At 35.5% G+C, this 23,938-nt stretch overlaps 1 long non-coding RNA gene across 2 annotated transcripts; it reads left to right on the forward strand.

The window, feature by feature from the left end:
* Positions 1-1,287: 1,287 nt before the first annotated feature.
* LOC143663679 (uncharacterized) lies at positions 1,288-6,599 on the forward strand. 2 transcript variants are annotated; one of them, XR_013166117.1, is made up of 9 exons: positions 1,288-1,312; positions 1,840-1,881; positions 3,417-3,440; positions 3,785-3,817; positions 4,509-4,532; positions 4,660-4,719; positions 5,290-5,334; positions 6,464-6,481; positions 6,557-6,599. It is a non-coding gene; the product is annotated as an uncharacterized LOC143663679 (long non-coding RNA). The 2 variants fall into 2 exon arrangements; XR_013166116.1 differs by lacking the exons at positions 1,288-1,312; positions 1,840-1,881; positions 3,417-3,440; positions 3,785-3,817 and adding an exon at positions 4,195-4,302.
* Positions 6,600-23,938: the final 17,339 nt, after the last annotated feature.

Here is a 23,938-nt window from a genome sequence, read left to right on the forward strand (position 1 = left end):
CAAATCTGTTCCTCCCCTCTCTCCATAAGTATTCAGTTTCATATTGACTGCCAGACAATTTCTTCAGTTCAAGTACTGACATGATTTCCTCTCACAAGCTCAAGAGTAGAGGGGTGCATGGCCTTGCATAAATATTTGTAGTTAATAAAAACCTTATTTTGCAAGAAAAGCATTCATTATTAAACAGGATATGCTGACATGGTTTATATTTATAGATTCTTGCATCACACTTGTGTTATTTACAATTTAGTCTCATATTACAAGCTGAATCTTGAATTAGATAGTGTCTCTAGCATCCCCTTCTACAAGAACCACTGATGCCCCCATTCTGTACGGTAACTAAGTGGCACCTTCTTTTTTTTTTTTTTTTTCTTTACAGTATGAACCAGACAGCAACGAGGTAAATGTCCATACCGGGATTTGTCATTTTCTTTCTCCCTCCAGCTCTCTCACATAGCTATGATGCAGGTTAAATGTTGAGGTACTGAGGTACCTGGATTACTATCAATCTTCTGTTTTATATCCTTAATTTCTTTAGAGATTTTGATTAACAGACACTGACTAAATGGCTAGGGTCTAGTGAAGAAAAGATCAATTAGAGTCTTCTTCAGATATTAAAATTAGATCATAAAACTAAAACTATTTTTTTCTTCCAAATAAATCTAAATCTAAATCTAAATAAATCAGGTTTATCTACTTAGATGGATAATTGTATTCAAATGGAAAAATGTTCAGTTTTTGTAGCATCTTAATTTTCATAATTCATAATTTAATTCCAACAGGAATTTATCAAAGAGAGAAGATTTCTCAGGTTTGCTGTGGTAGGTTATGCATTCATTCTACTTATTCTACTTAAATGAGAAACACATTTCTTCTTGGAAAATTAATTTTGTTTCTAAATATGCTTTGGTCATCTGACTTGTTTAACTTTTCCCTCTCTTCAGCCAACCACAAAGAATATTGAAACCAGATATGCAAATATTAAAAAGCTGCTTTAAGTTTTAGTTTGTAGCTGTGCCCATTTGCCACTTTGCAAGCAATGTGCTTTCCTTTGCATGATGTTTGCAGAAGTTTACAATTTCCATACCCCTTGTGATGGAATGCTCACTGCCTAAAAGTAATACAGCATGTGTTGTAGTTTTCTGTAATTCCACAGCCTCCATGTTGAATAGAGTCCCAAATCTTATTTCATGCTCAAGGCCATTGTTTCAAAGATTGATGAAAAACCCAACCATGCCTGATTGATTGATTTTTAATGTAACTTTTTTATGTGTGTTTCTTTTTATAGCCTACACAGAGAGAACTAAAAGAGGTAAGGAAGTCTCCATAGGGGATGCTGTGGTTTAGAAAGCAAAATGTACTGTACCTCAAGAAAGCAAAATGTACTGTCCAATTTCTCACTGCCTTTTTCTGGAAATAGAGTAGGTTTATTGAACCAGATAAATTATATCTGAAGAATTCAAACCTTGAATAAAACAATGTGAAAGATAATTTAACGAATAGTAAAATGTATTGGGATAAAAATTTTTAAAAATTCAAGTGCATTTACATATTGACGTCTCAAGCAATTTTGCCTCAAGAAAGTGAGGCAAAAATTTATGATAAAGATAATAAGAAAAATTAGTACATGAAACATATTTCATTTTTAAATTTGTACTAGCATATTATAAGTTATGCTTTCTCATTTTTTTCCTTTTCACTGATTTCTTTCTTTCTGTCTCTAAAGAATACATACAGCAATGAGCTGAACAGGACAAAAACATTTCAATAAAATTTAAACTAATTTATTAGTTTTCTCTTTTAAAATACATATTTTACAAGCTTTATTTTTTATTTTAGCAGCGAGAACTTCTGAGAGAAAAAGGGAGTGATGAATTAAAGGTATCAAAAATTTCCTATAAAACTATAAGACAAAACAAATAGTTTATCAGAAAAATATTTTCATTTAGAAAATTATTTTTTTCTTATCGCATTTATCTTTTCCTTGTACTTTCAGACACATTTTCAAAATAACTAACAAGTTCTGCTGAGAATTTTAAAGCTTACCAATTTTACTGGCATAGCTGTGAAAAGGCATTAGTCAAATAAAACAATTATTGACCAGGCAATTATTTGCACTTAATACCAAAACTGAAGAAGCCCTTAATTAAGGGTAATAGATGAAACAGTGTATCTGTTTTAAGAATATTGTACATTGTCACACTTGATTACTTACTTTCTTTACTTATTTTTAAAAAACATGTATTGTGGTAAAATACAATGTAACATTTGCCATTTTTAGTCCTTTTCATGTATACAATTCAGTGAAAATTATTGCATTAACAATGTTATACTACTATTATCATCATCAATTACCAGAAACATTTCCATAATCCCAAACAAAAACTTTGTACCAATTAAGCATTAATCCCCATACCTCCCCCCACCCTGGCACTATGTCTCTATGAATTAGCACTTACTAGTTATTTCATATAAGTGAGATAATACAATATTGGCCCTTCTGTATCTGGCTTATTTCACTCACCATGATTTCTTCTGCTTTGGAGTATGTATCAGAATTTTTTTCTTTTTTATAGCTGAATAATTTCATTGTATGCATAAACCACATTTTGATCATCCATTCATCTATATACATACTTTTTTTAGCTAGATTGTTGACTAGTTTTCCAAAAGATTTGATATTGAGAAACTGCACAGGTGCTCTGATAAAAATTCTATTTCCTTAACCATTCTTTGGACCTCACTTTTTTTTTTACTTACTTCACTTAATTTTTAATTTTTTTTACTTACTTCACTTAATTCCTTAAGTGAAGGAAGGAATTAAGTGAAGTAAGATCCTTTTAAAAACTCTATATAAGGGAAAGAAATATATAAAACATTTTTGGGCCTTGCCCAAAATGAACAAATAATTCTCTAAAGGAAAAATTAAGAATAACTATTTTGAGCTTAAAGTCTGTGGGTAGTTTTAGTACCCTTTATATTACTGTAAACAATGAAACAAGAATACAATGAACTGGGTGGAGAAAATTTGTTTTGCCTAAATATTTATGCACCATTGAATCAACAGTCTCCTGTGGTGCACTTTGTCTGCCGCCTGCTCTTTAATCTAGTGCTTCTACTTTATGTCTAAAAGCCAAGTTAAAAAAAGAAAATAACACTAGAAGTTAAGCCAGGTAAAGGAAAGTAGAAGCTTGTTTACCTGATTTTCTACAATACAGAAGACTCCAAATGGTTTTTATTAGACTTAGAAATGCAGTTTAGGGAGATAAAATCTTGAGTTACCTCAGACCAAGGTAGGCAGACTTTTTAATTTGCAGTATTGGATATTGTTACAATTTTCTATTTGGCACTTATTTGGTCATTGTTAATTTTTCATTTGACTTCTTGTCATGAAAATTTTAATTTTCTTCCTAAAGGAACATGTCATCGCAGATACTGAGGTAAGACACTTTTATTGTAATGAAATTACACTGGGTAGCCCAGCCCAATATAGCCTGTCCTTTGTGGCTTCATTTTTATCACAAAATTGCATATAAATTTTTCATTTTGCTCGATGATATGCTGTGTTTTTGATAAAGTTTTTTTTGAGTTATCAAATTTTCCCAACATTTAAAAAATAAAATTGGCAAACATATTCACCTCAAAACAACATTGACCCCTGAAACTTTTTATGCCACTTGTTTTAATTATGACATCCCCAGAGGCAAACAACCCAACATAAAAGCATGGAATTAGTTTTCTTCCAATTCTAAAGATCTAGTAACATCAGTTTTGTTTCTCTTAGCAGAAGGAACCTAGCAGCAGTTCATCAAGTGAGGTAAATGAGTTTTTACTTTTTATCAGTGTCCCAAGTATCTAGAAAACATTATGAAAATGTATTATATTATGAGGGTTACAAATCCTATAAAGTACCATTATACTTGATACTGTATAGAGATGTAAGAAAGCAACTATTTGTCACAGAATATTTTTCAGCAGACAATCCTGTCTGGTCATCTAGGGTATGCAAATATTTTTTTTTTATTTCCCTTCTGCCAAGTTTTGGCAGATCTCAATGCTCTCATTACAAATCACAACAATATTTATGCTTCTAAGCTAATGATATAAACATGCTGTGTAGATATCAACCAATTCCAATTAATAAGACCCTGGAATCCTTGGGTTACAGCTCACTTTTTGCCCCTTGTTCATCTAGGGAGAGGTACTAAACAGAAAAAGTGATGTGGTCTTTGATTTGGAGCATTCTTTGACCAAGTTATCAAAACAGGGCCAATTATGTGAGGTTCTGTTTAATTAATAAAGGTGATTATTTCATATCTATCTTCAACGCCTGGTGAGCAGTAAGAAGGGAAAGGCAATATTCAATTCCACATGCCTCAAATTATTAATCTTGATTCAGTTATCCTGGAATTTACGGAATTTCAATGATGATGTCTAATTAGTATTCTTTACTTAGATGTAAATCAATGTATTTAAGCTAAAACTGGTTTCATGTTTTTATTTTAAAGGAAGCTACTCCCAGTAAAACTGAGGTGAGTCATATTTGCTAAATTTGAAATATACTATTATCCAGGGTGTGTTAAAATTTACTTAAACTATTACATATGTATACAACTATATATATTATATATATTTATTTTTTATTTTTTATTTTTTTAGCAGAAGCACATTCCACAAGACAAGCACATTCCACAGGACAAGCTCTACAGACTCAGTGCGGTAAAATTTCCTTGAACATTTACTAAGGACAACTGTACAAAGGAATAAATAAATGTTTTGAAAATTATTTCTCCTTGATATCTGCCAGATTTTAATCCATAGTAGCCTGGATAGTCTGTTTTGTTTGCTTATTTCTCTTTGAAAGTAAAACTAACAACTTTAATTTTTATCTTAGGTATCTAATTCATGCTTTTAGTTGAATATTTGCATTTTATAGTCCTGTTTTATATTTGAATAGAATAGTATTTAAGTGGTAACCTACAGATTTGTCCATACTTCAGTTTGAGTCAAAACTCTTGCCTTTTACCAGTATGTGATGGACAGTTACTTATCTGCTATGAATCTATCACCTGAATTTTAAAGTGACTAAAATATTAAAGGATGTACACCAATTTTATTTGAATCAGCACAAATTTGCAGAGGAGATAGCACTAAATTAGGAATAATTGTTTCTTATTCTTTACTTCTGGGAAAGGAACATTCTAGAATTCTAACATAATTACATGGAAATGATGAAATTGGACTGAATTATATAGTCAAACAATTGAGAATATTTTTCCTTTTGAATAGGCACAGTTCCTTAGGCTGAACAAATACAACAACCAACTCCAGCAGGTAACATTTCATTTACTGTACAAAATCATGTTTCACTGCAGAAGTAAAACACATGTTTAGAATGGATCCACTTGTAACTTTTTATTTTTCACAAGGATTTATTTCTGTGACTTCCTACTTCTCCCTATCTATGCCTAGGTTAAAGTTTATATCACATCCATAGTTATGAGCTGTTGATGAGAAATTTATTTTGACTGCATTCTACATGAAGTCCTTATATAGCCTCCACAATATCAGGGATTCGTCATGTGTCTTTTTCTAAACTCAATTCTTTTGGGGGATTTCATGAATATGTCTGTCTATGAAAGCACAAATGTCAAACTTTCCATTTAAGAAAACAGTCTGGACTCTAGAGAAGGAAATAAAACAGCTAAACATTAGATATGCTTCTGTCAAAACTGGGAAAGAATGAGCAGGTTGATCTTATTGTCCCTGAATCTCTGCTTATTCAATGTGAAATGGAAATTTAGTCATACCTCCTTGCGTTGAGGATTAAATGAGCCATCCCTACTCAGCTAACGCTGTCTGGTTTGTACCAAGTCCAAAAACGTTCGTGCCTCTCCTCCTTCACAAATCTACATTTCACAGTATTTGTGAGTTCTGACAACACTAAGGGCTTTCACCAATGCATATGCTTGAATATCAGGGCATCAGCCTATGCTGAGTACGTAGATTAAGAACATATCAGTAACACAATCCTTTGTTCACTGTTGAGCTTTAATCCTTGTGAGTGATGTACGTCATTCACTTTACAGGACAAAATTTTTTTTTTAGTTACCCCAAATAAACTTGACTCAGTTAGGACTGTAGGGAAAAGGCCTCACCCTTTTTGAGTAAAGTTACATTTTTCACATTTTTATCAATATGGGAAAAGGAAAGTCAATGGACTTAATTTACATCCCAGTTGTTTCCCTGGTTTAAGTATGCCAGTATCCCACTGAAAGTCACCACTACTGATTAAAGAAATTGCCTAAATGTTATGATCTTAGCTGTGACATAGCTCGGCTAAGAGCTGCACAGGTATTGGGACCATAGTGGTCTTGCTCATTAATATTCATAGTGATAATTGTGTTCCCAAATAAATGAATAAAATCCAAAATACTAAAACCAACTATTTTCTTTTCCTTAGGAAGCTGTCCTTGCCCAGGTAAAATTATTTATTAAATGTAAATTAATTAAATGTTTTCTTCATATGTTTTTACAATGTATTCTCTTTTGACAGAAATATACTCCAAGAAAGGAAGAGTTCTACTACCCATATCAGGTAATATTTATTTAAAATTTGCCTAAGATAAAATGAAAATGACTTAAATAGCCATTAACTGAATATACATAGTGCTAGAGAATTGGTTGTCATTTCTCCCCAGAGTCTGAAACTTAAACAACATTTTATTTTTCCTAATCACAATGAGTTTACTCCTTAAATTGAATTATTTTTCTAAAACTCAGTAAAATCCAGCAAATGCACAGTTGATCTTTAAATTTTATGGCTGATGTCTTAGTGCATTGTGAAATGAATATGTTGTACTAAAGGATTTCTAAATAGTGTAGAATATATTGCCTTTTATACAGGATGAACTTCTCAGAGTGAACAAATACAGCCACTTCCAACTGGTAGTATTTTGCTTATTTTGTTTCAAAATTTACTGTGGATCTTAAGTGTTTCTCTTTTAAATGGTCTCCAACTCTTGGAGATTTCTCCTTTCCTTATTTCTCACTACCAACCTTCTGAAATGACTAATATAAATTGAAATGAGGATTATATATCATTATTCAGAAAGGGAATCATTATTCTGTCTCAGCTGATATGGGCGTCACATTTACAATCTCCAGTACTATGCAGTACAAATACTTCATATGCCATTAGTTATGGAGATTAACATTAATTTCTCTTGACGTCTCTTCATTTTATATTCTTAGTTCTATAAATTTGTCTTTCTCCAATTTGTATTCAAAGTTCTCAAATTCGGTTATAATCATTGATCAGGGCATATTAGAAAGTTAGTAGTTGACACACTTTTGAAGACAATCTGGGGAACCACTTGGTGTCTCTGTCCCAAAAGTGTCTGATTTTCTTTCTCAACTGTGAAATGAGTGCATCAAAAATATACATAATGAATATTGATTCCTCCCCTGCCCTACATTCCATTGATTCTGCAGTGTTCTTACAGCTTCTGGCTTTTTGAAGGCAGTCACTGTTTATTAGGAAATGTGCTGCCATAACAATTCTGATTTCTGCAATTTCATACCAACCGTGAAGCCTAAAGCTCTCTGACCCCTACTTGCCATTTAGAGAATTCTCTTAAAGACTGTGGACAGTCTTGTCTTGTGTCTATTGATGACATATGTCTGTTGAGTGTCAATTCTCCAAAGTCTTTTGAGAAAGATAGATGAAATTAGGTTGCTTTTTTCATCTTTGAAATTAATCAGTCTTAAAACGTAACTCTGATTCTCTTTCTTTCCAGAGAGAGCCTATGTGGGTAGAGAATCAGGTAAGTCACTGTGTGTGTCTATGGTCCAACAATCTCCAACATTGTTTATGAGCAACCACTTTTTTGAAACGCTGTTATACCCATTGCATTATGAATTAGTGCTGTTAGTGTTAGCTGTTAATTAATGGTGGACTCACTAGTGTTTGTTGTAACATAGCTATAGAAGAACAGATCTAAGTAGTCAAAAGAAGATGAAACAATAATTCTATAGTAGTCCTTGAGTGAAGATAGCTTAGGGTCAACTTTTAAGTCAGGATAATTCCAACACATCATACATGTTATTCAAAATCTTATTTTTTCTTGTAGTTTTGGATGGTAGAAATAAGTTTGGTTATAAATCACAATTCTGACACCTTATGACCTTTAGCAAATTGTGCATTCTCTTTGAAAAATTAAAATTAAATTCCTTATTTTTGAAAAATTAATATGAGCCTATCAATTTCTTTCCCCTCCAAATTCACATATCCTGATGCTTTCAGTATTTTTATGTGTCTTCCTTTTTAAGGGTAGTAACTGTGCTTTCAATTCAATGGCTTTTGGTCACTGATGGTTCAACAGATAATGGACAAGTTAAATTAAAAAAAAAAAACATGTAAAGAAAGTCATGGAATTTTCTTTGTGATTAGGGATTAAACTTTTCCCCCAAGATTCAAACATTTGAGTTTATCAATTTTATAAAAATGATTCCTCACTGAGCACCAGAGTTTACCCTCACTTCTTTTTTAAATTCTATAATCACTTTCCTGGGCCAAAGGAAGAAGTAATACAATTATTCACTTAATTTGAGCTTCAAAGTACATTATCTTTAATTTTCCTTGCAATCCTAACAAGACAGACAACTATATGGACTTGTTCTCTTAATCAGAGTATTTGGTAATCATTTGACAATTTAACTACTATAGTGTTCAATTAGGCTTAAATGATTTTTTTTCTGCGAAGGTACCGGCCCATTCCTACCTTGAGGTTAGTTAATTTTATTATGCTTCTTAAAAATCTTAAAAATTTCAGATATCATTGGTTTTGAACTTTACCTAGCAAAACTTGAAATTCTTTGGTTTTCCTCTAAATTCAGCAGAGAATATATCTGCATTCTAAAATATGGTTATGTGCAATTGTTTCTATGATAATCTAACATTAAGTGAAATGTACTGATACACAAACAGAAAGCTATTTCAAAATTTTAAAAAGAGAACTAATACTTTGGAAAGAACACTGGGCTAGAAATTGAAGACTTTTCATCCTATTACAGTAATCTGAAAGCCGGCTTTGTTGACTTCGAGTGGGAGAGCTCTTCCATTGACATTGATATCCTCATGGAAACTTAAATTATAGTTTTAAATAGAAAAAAAAGGTCCTTTCTAAGGAAATGCTCATGAGTTTATAAATTATGAAATAATGAAATTCATGGCATACTTCTTTTGGATCTGAGAATTAGATTTGCGTGGATAATACAGGCTCTTGGAGTTAAATACTGAGTAGTGACATCAAAGAAATAATTTCTTCATCAATCCTCATGTACCCTCGAAGAGCTCCAGAAAATGCCTTCACCTTGATTCAACATAGAAAAGAGTATGATTTCTCTTTTTCCCTTACAGAGTAGTCTCTTCGTATACTATAGCCATTTCAGAAATGAATGACATAAGATTGGATTCAAAACAATAGTTGTTCATACAGTTTTTTCAATTGTTTCTAGCCCTTCCAACAATATTACCAGCCTGCTGTCTATCCCTCTGCTGCTTGGTATTATCTTCAGCAAATCATGCCATTCATGGCTTTTCCAATCTATGAGATTCCTGAACCCATTCCTGTTGAAGGCATTGAAAACCCTGGCACTGTGTCTTCAGACTGGTGGTAAGTTCATTTAAATTGTATTTTGAAGGTCTATCAAATGAAGTAAAAAGAAAATAGAGAGAATACCATTTTAAAAAGGTTTAATATTAGTACGGCAAATCAATACTTATTGCCTCTTACTAGAGCTTTCTGAAGTGAAGAATTAGTAATACCTTTTGGCATCTGTGGTTAGTATTAACCCATTATTCAGAAAGTACAAAGCAGTACTATCTGTTCTGTAAGTGAATTTCATTCTGATAAGAGAAGGGGAAATTCTCATATACTAATCTAAGCTAAAGTAATGATAAAGGGTTCTGACATAATTGAACTTTATTTTCCTTATACTTTTATTAATCTTGAAATGTTTTCCCCTTAGGTCATACTCATGCTGTGCATATGAATGCTGTGTATAGAAAAGGACACAGAGTTTTGGCCTCCAACATTCCTAAATTCAAACCTGACCTTTTTGCTTGCTTGAAATAATGACGCTATTCCTTACAACTCTATAGGTGATTGCAGTAATCTTTGTATAGTGGGAAAATATAGATATCGGTAGCAGCCATTCCTTGATTTCATAAAATTGTATTGTTGGCTGCCTTCACCACAGGATTTTAATACCTTTTTCTTTTCTTTCAGAAGAATTAAGTGAATTCCTGAGAACTGCACAAATATGGCCCTTGGTAAGTTTCAAAATTACATCATTGATCTTGCTTCCATGTAACAACTGTGTGCAAAAACGTGTTCACTTGTGCTGAAGAAGTTTTATTTTTATGTTTTCTGAAGTTTAGCTCCTTGTGGACACAAACACTTAGATTATTAAATTAGCCTAGACATTTGGAAATTTTTGGTTTTCATGATCATATTCTAAATAGCAACTTAGAGTTATGAGTTTCCACCAGATCTAGCACTCTGGGTTTGTTATCAAACTTTCTCTAAAAGTCATTTTCCCTATACTTGCAAACATGGAGTTTATAATAAACTCTTATACCGTTATGATATGGATGCTACCAATTTTCCATGAAGATGTGACTTTGAGCCCTTATAAACTCAGTAGTGGTTCTGTTCTTTATGAGGACTGCAATGGAAATTCTTGAGTCACAAAACGTAACTGATCTCTCAACACCAGTTGAAAATATCTGCGGATTTGTTTTAATTACCTTCCTCCACTTTATTGGAGCTTCTACTTGTATTCTCCCCCCCTACCAGTAGAAACTTCTCTTCCAATAGATCATAATGCAGAGAAAGCAGCATGAGTGATAAATTCTGACCTATGTGGGTGCCTTTTCATCTAATTGCCTTGCCATAGAAATATACCGTACAGTAATAAATTGCCTTTAAAACTTAAAATCAGGAGCAATGAACATGCATGTCAGTAATAGAAAAACACTAATATTGACTAGGCTAAAAGTAACCAACTAGACTAGATTAAAAGCAAATGCAGGGGAAAAAAAGTAAATGATGATTAAATGTATCACACCATAAGATATGTAAATATAACTAACAACACATTTCTTTTCTATTTGCAGATGTGACTGAAGATCGCATGCTCTTAACTTCTCTGATTGCATGTAAAACCATCCTATCCAAAGGCTTCAACTGTTCTTTTCAACTACAAAAATCCCAAATTGAGGACAATCTTTTGTGCATTCTCTGCTGTGAATTAGATAGCATCCTTCTCTTCAACTAAATTTTCCTAGTTTATTGTGTGCAAATTCCAATCATGTCATGATGATATGAAGGCCACCTAATCAGAAGGTATTGAAGTTTCTATGATGGAAAAAAATTTCCATTTAAAAAGTTTTCCATTAGTTGCTTCTGTTAGTGCCATCATTTCAGATATGTGCCTTGACTGGGTTTGATCTTTTCAATAAATTGTACTTCAAGGCACAATCCATAGTCTGTCTTTATTGCATTCTGCAGTGCTTGCATAATCCTTTTGAGAATATTATGATATTTTGTGTTCATTAAGGTTTTGTGAACTTTCAGTCACAATGAGAAGTTTTTAAATTGTTCACTCTGGTTGAGTCGAATCCTCTTGGTTATACCTGAGTTTATTCTGGGGAGATTGATTAGATAATAACTTGCCGAGGCCACACTGTAATCTGGCATCATGATGAGCTCTTCTGTGACCGTTGGAGCACAAAAAGGTCTATTTCTCAACAATTACTTGCTCTTATATGCAAAGCCTCAGCTGAGATTCAATTTTTAGGGTTTACTCCATGCTCCATGCACCAGCCCCCCCATTCTGACCTTTTAGGAAGCACTGGCTCCACTACATTACCCAAGGGGCAGTCTCTGGCACCACAAACCAGACCAGCTGGATAGCCATCGATTGCTCTACATCCTACTGGTAAAGCAAAATGAGGTGTAATACCCTAATGTATTTTGTTTGGTTTTACCTTCCAAATGAAGAGAAATTCATTTAGCAATGGGTCCCCTGCCTCTTCAGTATTTGAAAATACAAGCAAAGCAATTTTTATAGAAGATGTGAAAACCTACCCAAGGTATTAGATCTTATGGAAACTCACAAAGTGGTAACATGTCTTCATACATAAAATATATCATAAAAAATATACAACTATGTGATGATATTGTGAATTATTGATTATACACCAAGAATGGAATGATCATATAGGAAGAATGTTCGTGTGTGTTTGTTATGTTTTAAAAAAATTAAAAATTAGAAAAAAAAGAATAAAGAGGAGAATTTAATTAAACCACCTCCCCTCAAAAAAAGTATGTATATATATACATATATATATACCTATCTCCAACCTCTGTCATCATCTGATTTACCAAGGCATCTAGGGCGCTTGACACTTGTTTCATGAATCCAAAAGAAAAAAAGTCATAAATTCAGTGAATACATAATGACCCATGGTATAAAAAGGCAATCACGCTGCCTGCAGATAAATGGAGGTGCAGAACTAGAGCAAACCTATCTGTTAAGCTTTCTGTTAGGCGGAAACCTGTCCTGTTGAATGTAAACTGTTTTTGATATTTGTCTTAGTCTTTTAATCAGAATGGAGCTATATTTGTACCTGTATCTGATCCGCCACATTTGAAATAGCATGGACACCAGTAATGAGCTGATAAAACTGCAATAATCCATTGTTCTCCAGGAAGCCAGATAGGGAAATGTAATGCAAATCACCACCTTTGAATCTTTTCGGGCTCTGAAATTTCCCCAGAGATGGCGTTGCTTTTGATTTTAGTATAGCAGATACAATAATGGTTTCTGTTGGGTATGGGGAATAATGGAGGTTAAATCAGTTTCTAAGTACAACTTTTCAAACTGCACTCTGAACTGGGGACTTACTATGAATAGTTTAGGCTCTCACTTAAGGAGGCAAACTATGAACGGCATTTATCATTTGAGTCAAAGAAATCCCACATGAACAACAGATCAAGACATTCTCCATTTCAAACATTTAGTGGTGAAGCAAAGCATAGTTACAAGCGTCTGTAACTTCGGATATTTCTCTTTCTCCAGGTAAATGGCAAAAAACTCATTGGCAAAAAGCAAGAACCAGGTTTAGAAATATGAATATGTGTTATAGTATGGTCGTTCCAAAGGACTTTGATCTTCCCTCCTAAGGGATTTGTATCCATAAAAATTGATTATTTGGAAATTGGGGAAGGGAGAATCATGACTGACACTAACAGATTGAGCCAGATTTCTGCTCACCAGACATAAATAGCTTAATGTATGAAAAACCACCCTGGCGTGACAGTTATTGATTTATTTCCTAGGATTGTCATGACTAGCCTCACATGGAGTCCATTTCACCTCTGACCATTTTTATGCTATTATTACCTTCCTCATCTTTCTGAAAATTTTAATTGTCACCTTATTTCAAGAGGTTACCTGCTATCACCTTAGCTCCGCCACACTAAGCTTTTGTTTTCCATCTTCACAGAAATCAGAAAAGTTATTTCAATTGCTGTTTGCCTTCCCACCAGAGTTCTCAATTAACTGTAGTCAGGCAGGAAAAGGTTAAAAGATAAGCCATACAGGCTTTGTCTATGAACAAAAGGAAACCAGTGGGCCATTGTAATTAAGCATAACTATCTGCAGATTTTAAGAATGGTTTCTTTTTCATCACGGGTCAAAACTGTTTTCTAGAACCAGGCACATGACACAATTTAGTGAAAAAACAAATCCAATTTGGTTGTTTTAAAAGGAAAAAGAAACTTTCCCTTCCAAAGTGAACACCTGTTACTTATTCCGATCCATTATCACCATGAAGGGATACATAGGACATGTCTGACCAAACAATAAGCGTTATAGGAGAACCTAAAAATACGGACTAGTATATAAAATTGTCTGGGTTTTCAATATGGCCTAAATTTAATACAAAGTTGGTAGCCACCTTCTCCTTAAAAAACATAAAATCTATCAGCCAGACCCAGCCCCTAAGACTTACCAGTCTATGAACTCTGCTTTCAATAAGAAAATAATTTTCTAGAATTTTTATTTTTCTATTCCATATTGAGGCTGAACCCTGGGTACGGAGGAAACAATGAGGAAAGAGAAATTAAGGTAAACACTGCCTAAGATAATCAAAGGTAATATGAGATCATCATGAAAAAGAGGCATGGTGTGGAGAAATTTAGGCGGGTTTGCGTGGGGGATGGGGGGAAGGGAAGCTCTCTGAATCTTCCATATCTTACAACAATATTCCCCATTCAGTAATTCACATCTCACTTTTTGCTTAATTTCACTCAAAAGCAAAAATTGGCAAGATTTATGTACAAAGAAATTTACTATTCTTGTAAGATAATGGAGCTGATTTTCAAATTGGTTCTCTTAAAGACATAAACATTTCTTAAATTCTCTAGTAATTGTTAACAGAAAACACCTGTCACTTTGTGCTATTTCTTTAAATTCAGTATCAACTTTGGTCACAAACTTTTGTAGTTCACTTACTTTATAATTTGTAAATTTCAATTTCAGCTTCTATTCAGAATGATCGTTTACAGAAGTTTTGAAGCAATCATGAGTTATATGTGTGTGTGTGTGTGCATGCACACCCTGTGTGAAAGGGAGATGAGGAAAGATGCAAATACTGCCTCATGATACTTTATTATGACGACTACCACTTCGTTATAAATTGAAGTCTATTCAGCAGATTTATTTTCTCAGCCTACAAACTTTTTCCAGATGTGCTATTCAGAACCTGGCTTAGTCTCAGCTGATCTGGATTGACTATATGCTAATCTCCAAAGCTACGCACTCTTGGACAATGCTACTGTGTTTAATATTTAAAGATAAATTATTTTTTAAAACCATATGTCTGTGAGTAGTTTCAGGCGAGATGTATAAGAAACAGTGCTGCTATTGGCAGCACTGTTAATAATAATAATTGGATTTATGGTTTCTACCTGGTTTCAATGGAATATGGGAGAAGTGGAGTGGAGTAGGGGTGGTTATCAACGACTAAGGCTAGTTGCTTAACTAGAAAATCCCTGCATGACTAGCTTATTGCAGGAAATCCTCATGACAACCAGCTTTGGGCCTCCTAGAAATGAGGGGCTTCACATCTCCTCCATTGGTGGTTTGAAACCTGGAGATAAAGTGTATCCTATGCTTACAAGAGTGGGAGAACAAGAGAATTGCCCCTGAGATCTCAGCACTGCATTCAGTGCACATGCTTCTACTCTGCTGCTGTACTCAGTCCTTCGCCTATCGTAAAGCAGTACACAGCTATTTGAGTCCCGTGAACCCTTTTAGCAATGGAACACTTGACACGATTCCTGAATGACTAATGCAGTCCCACAGAAGAAATCCACCTCTGAATATACAGAGAAATAAAAGAGATGTCTTGGTTTCCTAAGATTACATAGACAAAGTACCACAAACTAGATGTCTTAAAACAACAGAAATGTATTATCTCACAGTTCTGGAGTTTAGAAGTTCAAAATCAAAATGTCGTAGGACTATGCTTTATCTGAAATTTGAAGAGGAGTATCCTTTGCTTCTTTTTGCTTCTGGCATTGCTAGCAATCCTTGATGTTCCTTGACTTGTAGATGTATCACTCTGCCTCCTCTGTCTTCATATGGTCTTCTCCTTGGCATTATTAATTAAAATGGGAGGACCCTAGAGATAGCATGTCCATACAATTCTAAATCAAATTGTAACAACTGTACATGGCTAAAATAAAAGCTAACCTATCTGTATATGTTAAAATCGCCCACACATGCCAGGGTATGTTAGTATTACATCTCCATATAAAACTTGCTTTTTTAAAAAATTTTTTTGCTTAACCAGTCCTATTTTGCTTTGTAAAAGCTCATTGTTTTTATTATAGTAAGGGGCCTCTCTCTTGGGAGAAAGTGGAACACTTTTGTCTTGGCATAGATTGTTTCCTAATTTGAAAATTGTCTCCTTTTGATAAATAGAGAAAGAATTTTCTAAATTCTTAAAATTCTCCTCTTTTCAAAAGGACAAAGTCATTTTGGATTAGGGCGAACTCAGCCACTCACACCTTCAAAAACCTTATTTCCAAATAAGTTCATATTCTGAGGTACTGGGAGTCACATATCTATTTTGGGTGGGTGGTGGTGGACATATTTAAAACCATAACAAAAGGAGAGTTTATTTGCCAGTCTCTCTCCCTTCTCCTGCTTCCCATTTGCAAATTTCATTCTCTTAGGGGCTAAAGCCATACATTTCACAAGTGTCCAGCCCTTTAGCAGTTTCTGAAGAAACCAGATCCAATTGCACTCACTCATAAGGAATTTCATTCACATCCGTAAGTGAAGAAGTAATTCCACGTTGGTGACACCCCACCATAGGGAAAAATAAGTTGGGTAAGGGACTCAAGAAGAGCATGGTTTTACAATGTGAACACACATATAAACTTTTAAAGATGCAATGAGCATACATATGGAAAAGTGTGCACAGCAAATGAATAATCACAAAGTATCCACCTCCCAGGTCAAGGGAAAGAAAAGTGCCCCTTCACACTTGCTATCACTCTGTACCTCCCCTTTTCATTGTTAACTTCTAATTTGATTTCTTTCCGCAGAAACTGGTTTTGCACAGATTCTACTTATGGGGTTGTACTTTCTGTTATATTTTGTATCTGGCTTCTTTCACTCAATGTTACTTGTCAGAAGGAGAGAATCTAAAGATATGTCAATCCATTCCATACAGGTGTCAGCATTGTCAGCAAAAGCATGACTCACACAGGCACTGATGGAAAGTTGTTTTACTCGCATAGAGAAGAGATAGAGCAAATTCAGCTCCCGCAGTGGGAGTGAGTTTCCCATAAGCAGCAGGTCTCCATCCATGGCTGATGCAGAGAAATGTTGTAGGCAAAGCACCCTTGCCTTGTGTTCATATGCTTCTGCAGTGAAGGTGTCCTACCTCTTACCTGCTAGGGACAGATGTAACACCCAGATGTGGGACTGATATTGTAAAACATGACCACCAGAGTCTGACTGTCTCTAGTAAATATGTATATATGCTTGGGACAATAGGGGAAGGGATGTACCAGCAGTCACCTTTACTATTAGAGGTTTGTCTTTATCCCATCAGAATGATACACTTGTCCTAAACACAGGAGGCATTTCTGGGTCCTAGGGAAAAGTGGCAGGCCAAGTGAAGGAGTCCCCTCACACACTATTTATGTGAAATTCACTCAAGTTGTTTTGTGTAACAGTAGCTCATTCTTGTTTATTTCAATGTAATATATCATTCCATTGTATACCACAATTTATTTGTACAATATATTGTTAGCAGGCTTTTGTTTTATTTCTAATTTTGGGTATTGAGAGTAATGCTACTAGTAACATTGAGCTCATGTTTTTAGTGCATGTACACAAAAATTTTTTTGGTGGGTAAACCTATGAGTGAAACCATTAGTCTTAGGGTACACTGTGCTTTTTGGACATGGATATTCATGTCTTTCATAAGGGTTTAGAAATTCTCAGCCTTATTTCCTCAAATTTACTTTCTGCTCATTTTCCTTTCTCTTCTCCTTCTAGTGCACCCATGACATGAATGTTTCTGTGCTTTGTGCTGCCACTCAATTCCCTGAGATGCTGCTCATTTTTTCCCCCATTATTTTCTTTTTTGTCTGTTCTATTTTAGATGTCCTGTCCTCTAGGTCACCGATCCTTTCTTTTGCCTGCTCAAATCTGCTGTTCTAAGCCCGTATTGTATTTTTAATCTCATCTATTTGTGCTTTCATTCCCATAAAGGCTGTTAATTTTTGTTATATGCTTTTAAATTATTCTTTGTGCTTATGTAGTGCGTTAGTTTGCACACTACAATATTCCAGAACTGGAATGGCTTTTATAAAGAGAATTTAATGAGTTATAAATCGAAACTTATAAGTAAGTAAAAGTGTCCAAATTAAGGCACCAACAAGAGGTTACCTTCACTAAAGGAAGGTTAATTGGTCTTTTGGAACACCTCTGTTAGTTGGGAATCACTCGACTGGCATCTGCTGGTCCCTTCCTCTTGAGCTCTGTTGCTTTCAGTCTCTGTCCGGGTGGAGGTTCCTCACTTTGCTTTTCCAGGGCTGGTTCTCATCTCTCAGTTTCCTTGGGCTTTCTCCAGGCTCTGACTAGCTTAGCATCTCATGACAATGTCTGCTGGGCTCCAAGAGTCTCCAAACATCTGTGTCTCTGTTCTCTGAAGCCAATGTTCTCTAAGTGTTTACATCTGCTCTTTCTGTTGGCTCAGACTCTTCTGTTGTTTCCATTGGCTCTGCCATTCCTGACTCTCTCCAAAATATTTCTTCTTTTAAAAGATTCCAGTAAGCTAATCAAGACCCACCTGAAATGGGTAGAGTCACATCTCCCTCTAATAAAGGGTCATACCCACAATTGGGCAAGTCACATCTCCATGGAGATAATCTAATCAAACGCTTCTACACACAATGTTGAATCACAATTATAAGAAGGGTTACCTCCACAAGACTGAATCAGGATTAAAACATGACCTTTCTGGGGTGCATAATATTTTCAAACCAGCACATGCAGTGTTTTCTTAATATTCTTTATTTCATTAGCCATATTTTCCTTCATCTCCTTGGATTGATTTAGGAAATTTGTTTGAACATCTTGATTAGTTGTTCCAAATTCTGTATCTCTTACTCCAATTTTTATTCTGTTCTTTGGGCTGGGCCATATCTTCCTGTTTCTTAAAATGGCTTGTAGGAAGACTAAATATAGTTAAGATGTCAATCCTACCTAAATTGATTTACAGATTCAATGCAATACCAATCAAAATCCCAACAACTTATTTTTCAGAAATAGAAAAACCAATAAGCAAATTTATCTGGAAGGGCAGGGTGCCCCGAATTGCTAAAAACATCTTGAGGAAAAAAAACGAAGCTGGAGGTCTCACGCTGCCTGACTTTAAGGCATATTATGAAGCCACAGTGGTCAAAACAGCATGGTATTGGCATAAAGATAGATATATCGACCAATGGAATCGAATAGAGTGCTCAGATATAGACCCTCTCATCTATGGACATTTGATCTTTGATAAGGCAGTCAAGCCAACTCACCTGGGACAGAGCAGTCTCTTCAATAAATGGTGCCTAGAGAACTGGATATCCATATGCAAAAGAATGAAAAAAGACCCATCTCTCACACCCTATACAAAAGTTAACTCAAAATGGATCAAAGATCTAAACATTAGGTCTAAGACCATAAAACAGATAGAGGAAAATGTTGGGAGATATCTTATGGATCTTACAACTGGAGGTGGTTTTATGGACCTTAAACCTAAAGCAAGAACACTGAAGAAGGAAATAAATAAATGGGAGCTCTTCAAAATTAAACACTTTTGTGCATCAGAGAACTTCATCAAGAAAGTAGAAAGACAGCCTACACAATGGGAGACAATATTTGGAAACGACATATCAGATAAAGGTCTAGTATCCAGAATTTATAAAGAGATTATTCAACTCAACAACAAAAAGACAGCCAACCCAATTACAAAATGGGAAAAAGACTTAAACAGACACCTACCAGAAGAAGAAATACGGATGGCCAAGAGGCACATGAAGAGATGCTCAATGTCCCTGGCCATTAGAGAAATGCAAATCAAAACCACAATGAGATATCATCTCACACCCACCAGAATGGCCATTATCAACAAAACAGAAAATGACAAGTGTTGGAGAGGATGCGGAGAAAGAGGCACACTTATCCACTGTTGGTGGGAATGTCAAAGGGTGCAACCACTGTGGAAGGCAGTTTGGCGGTTCCTCAAAAAGCTGAATATAGAATTGCCATACGACCCAGCAATACCATTGCTAGGTATCTACTCAAAGTACTTAAGGGCAAAGACACAAACGGACATTTGCACACCAATGTTTATAGCAGCGTTATTTACAATTGCAAAGAGATGGAAACAGCCAAAATCTCCATCAACAGAAGAGTGGCTAAACAAACTGTGGTATATACATACGATGGAATATTATGCAGCCTTAAGACAAGATAAACTTATGAACCATGTAATAACATGGATGGACCTAGAGAATATTATGCTGAGTGAATCCAGCCAAAAACTAAAGGACAAATACTGTATGGTCCCACTGATGTGAACGGACATTCAAGAATAAACTTGAAATATGTCATTGGTAACAGAGTTCAGCAGGAGTTAGAAACAGGGTAAGACAATGGGTAATTGAAGGTGAAGGGATACAGACTGTGCAACAGGACTAGATACAAAAACTCAAAAATGGACAGCACAATAATACCTAATTGTAAAGTAATCATGTTAAAATACTGAATGAAGCTGCATCTGAGCTATAGGGTTTTTTTGTTTTTGTTTGCTTGTTGGTTTGTTTGTTGTTGTTGTTTTTTACTATTACTACTACTTTTATTTCTTTTCTTTATATTAACATTTTATATCTTTTTCTGTTGTGTTGCTAGTTCCTCTAAACCGATACAAATGTACTAAGAAACAATGATCATGCATCTATGTGATGATGTTAAGAATTACTGAGTGCATATGTAGAATGGTATGATTTCTAAATGTTGTGTTAATTTCTTTTTTTTTTTCTTTTCTTTCCGTTAATAAAAAAAATTAAAAAAAAAAAATGGCTTGTAATTTTATGTTGGTGTCTATACATCTGATTATCTTGATGAACTTACTCTATTGCTCAGTTTCTCTCTTTTGTCAAGGTTTAATGTTGTCTGGCTTTGTGTTAAGGCTCTTCTTTGACTCTTGGTTCAACTCATTCTGTATCTTTAGAGTTACCTGTGTTTAACTGATCAAATCAGGGCCAGGAATCCATGAATGGGACACAGAACAGTTCCAAAGGTCTCTGGAGAGAGGTCAGGAAAGACTACAAAAGCTTCTCCCTCCTGCTTTGGCTCCACAAAGGTGCACTTTCCTCGCCTGCCCAGTAGTTGGCACTATTTGGTAAACCTTTCCCAGTAGCCCTATGACTGTAATTTTTCTCTCAACCTCCACTGAGCAGTGTTGGAACTTTGACTGTGAGGATTCCTTTTCCAGGCAGACTTGAACCATGATTCAGAGCTGGGCTCAGAAGTCTAGTCTCTTTGATCAGAAGCCAGATCTGATCTGCTCAGTCCTTGACTATGGCCCCCCTTTTCCCAGGAAGGATGACCTCCATGCCACTCTCTGTCCATGGCTGTTTATCTTGAAGGTGGGGAATGGGCACTGGCCCCTGTCATGGGAGTGATTCACTCAGAGTTTTTCTGCAGTTTCTCAGTCTTCCCACACTTTTATTTCCTGGATTCTGCACAACCCTCCCCTGGTCTCTGGAGCTCCAGGACAGTAGATTTGTACTGTTTCTGCCTTACCTCTTGCTTTCTGGAAGAGGAGTAGGCCCTGCCGTTCCCTTCTCCTCCATATTCCTGGAGGTGATCCCAGGCCATGTTTCCAAAGCTTTATGTATACTAAAGTTTTAAATCCACACAACTTTAAAAGTTAAATATTTTATCACATTTTAAATATGAGGAAACCGAGGCACTGAAAGATTTAATAATTTACCCAAGGTCATATTTAAGTAAATATTTAGGTTCATCTTTGAACTCAGGAAGTATAACTTTAGACTTAAGTCCTCTACTCTTCTATAATCTCTGCAAAGGAATGTGACTGAAGTCTCCAAGGAAAAATTATTGGTGGGTCTTAATCCAGTGTGACTAGAGTCCTTATAATCAAATGAGATTTATGAAGGGAAACAGAAGCCCCAGGAGGAGAATGAGGGAGACAGATTGCCCTGTGATTGGAGCAGAGATTGTTTGCTAGCAAACCAACACCAGAACACTACAGATTTCAGTTAAGGCATGGCCTGACACTACTTTGTTTTAGATTTCTAACTTCCAAAATTGTGAGACAATTTACCAGTATGTGATATTTTGTTATAGCAGCCCTGGCAAACTAAGACAGAGATGGATATCACAGCTACACGTAGGTCTTACTTTCCTAAGCGTCAATGACTAAAACCAATAACCCAGTTCATTCTGAATATGAAACTAGCTGCTGCTGCTCTGTGTAAGTGGTTCAGCAATGTGAATCAATAGGAGTACCCACCATATAATCCCATTACTGTTATTTCCTTAAAACTTCAAGAAACCCTTTAAATGAACTATTTTGTAGATATGGGTATTGAAATTCAGAGAGATTGGGTAATCTGCCTGACATCACTTAGCTACCATGTATCAAAGTTGAAATTCATTTAGATTTCAAATTGTAAGTTCTTTACTTCGGGCGACCATACAGTTTAACACGCAATCCTGGATATGTTTGAAAGTGAAAGGTACAGCTGTAATAATTAAACTGGGGCAATAAATGTAAACCGTATCTTTCTAGAGCAAGCTAGAACATGTGCTCAGCCTGCCTTTTCATCCACTTTTTGATAACATTGATGATCTGTTTACTAAATTTCAAAGCATCCTCCCACAAATATTTTTTATGCCAATAATACCTAATAGTCTAAAGTTAATGTTAAAGGAGCTGATTAGCATTTTTTAAGTTTAAAGAACATATTTCATTTAACCCACTGTGTCCAATACTATCATTTCAACATGTAATCAGTATAAAAAGCTATTAATGAAACACTTATCTTTTCATCCTAACTCTTTCAAATCTGATGGGTATTTTACATGTACAGCACATCTCAACTCAAGCCAGCCACGTTTCAAGCGTTCAGTTGCCAAAGTACCCAGTAGCTACTGCAGTAAACAGCAAAGGTCTAAGGTTAAGAAAGTGATGGAGAAAGTACTAATACTACTGATGAAACTTTAAACTGCTGTTGAAGCTAAAAGAAATTCCAATTGAATTAATATAATTTTCTCAAGGATAGGAGGTCAATAGGTCATGTGCCCAATTTAATGACAATAAATTTATTGGGAAAAGAAAAGGGTAATAGGGTGAATAACAGCCACTGAAAGATGCCAGATCTTCATCCCTGTAAATGCCACCTCATGAGGAAAAAGGGTCTGGACATGGGAAGATTATCCTGGCTTGGCCAGGTGGACCCTAAATCCCGACACCAGCTGTTCTTAAAGGAGGCAGAGGGAGATGGGATACACACGGAAGCGGCAGTGTGCCCAGGGAGGCAGCCTCTGGAGTGGTGTGGCCACCATGCCAGGAGGGCTGGCAGTTAGCAGAAGCTGACAGAGGCCAGGCAATCTCCCTTCCTGGATTCTCTGGAGGAAACGTGGCCCTGGGGACACCTTGATCTGGCCCAGTGATGCTAACTGCAGAATGCTGGCCTCCAGAGCTGAACGAGGCCACATTTCTATTGTTGTAGGCCACATGTTTTTGGCGATTGGTTACAGCAGCCACAGGACCTAATACAAGTAGACGACAATACAACTCCATTCATGAAGTCATGGTTGACTTACAACCATAGGTTAGATGCAATTACGAGAATTCAGCAAAAATCTGCAAAAGCAATTCCGAGAGGAACAATCGGCTATATGGATTTTACACTAGTATATTCTATATTTTACTATTTGGAAGCTACATGCTGTACATCGTCTATATCAAATTGATGGCACCTTGTGCACCTGTGTCATAGGATACTATGCTGTCAGAATGACCGCTGTGTGTCCTCACAGTCTGTCACTTCCACAGGGCAGAGGCCAGGGGTGTCTTATATCACCAGCACCCAGAAATGGACTTAAGAAGCAATTTTTTTTGTTTTAATGAATGCATGTGTGCCCTCAGGACCTTGCTTTTCCCTTTACCCCAGCAGGGCTGGAGAAATGAGGTAGACACCCAGGAAAGCAGGGCTTGTGCCAGCCCTTGTAAGAAGGTAAGCATAGAAAATGTCTATTG

Source organism: Tamandua tetradactyla, chromosome 19, assembly GCF_023851605.1.
Source record: "Tamandua tetradactyla isolate mTamTet1 chromosome 19, mTamTet1.pri, whole genome shotgun sequence".
Lineage (NCBI taxonomy): Eukaryota > Metazoa > Chordata > Mammalia > Pilosa > Myrmecophagidae > Tamandua > Tamandua tetradactyla.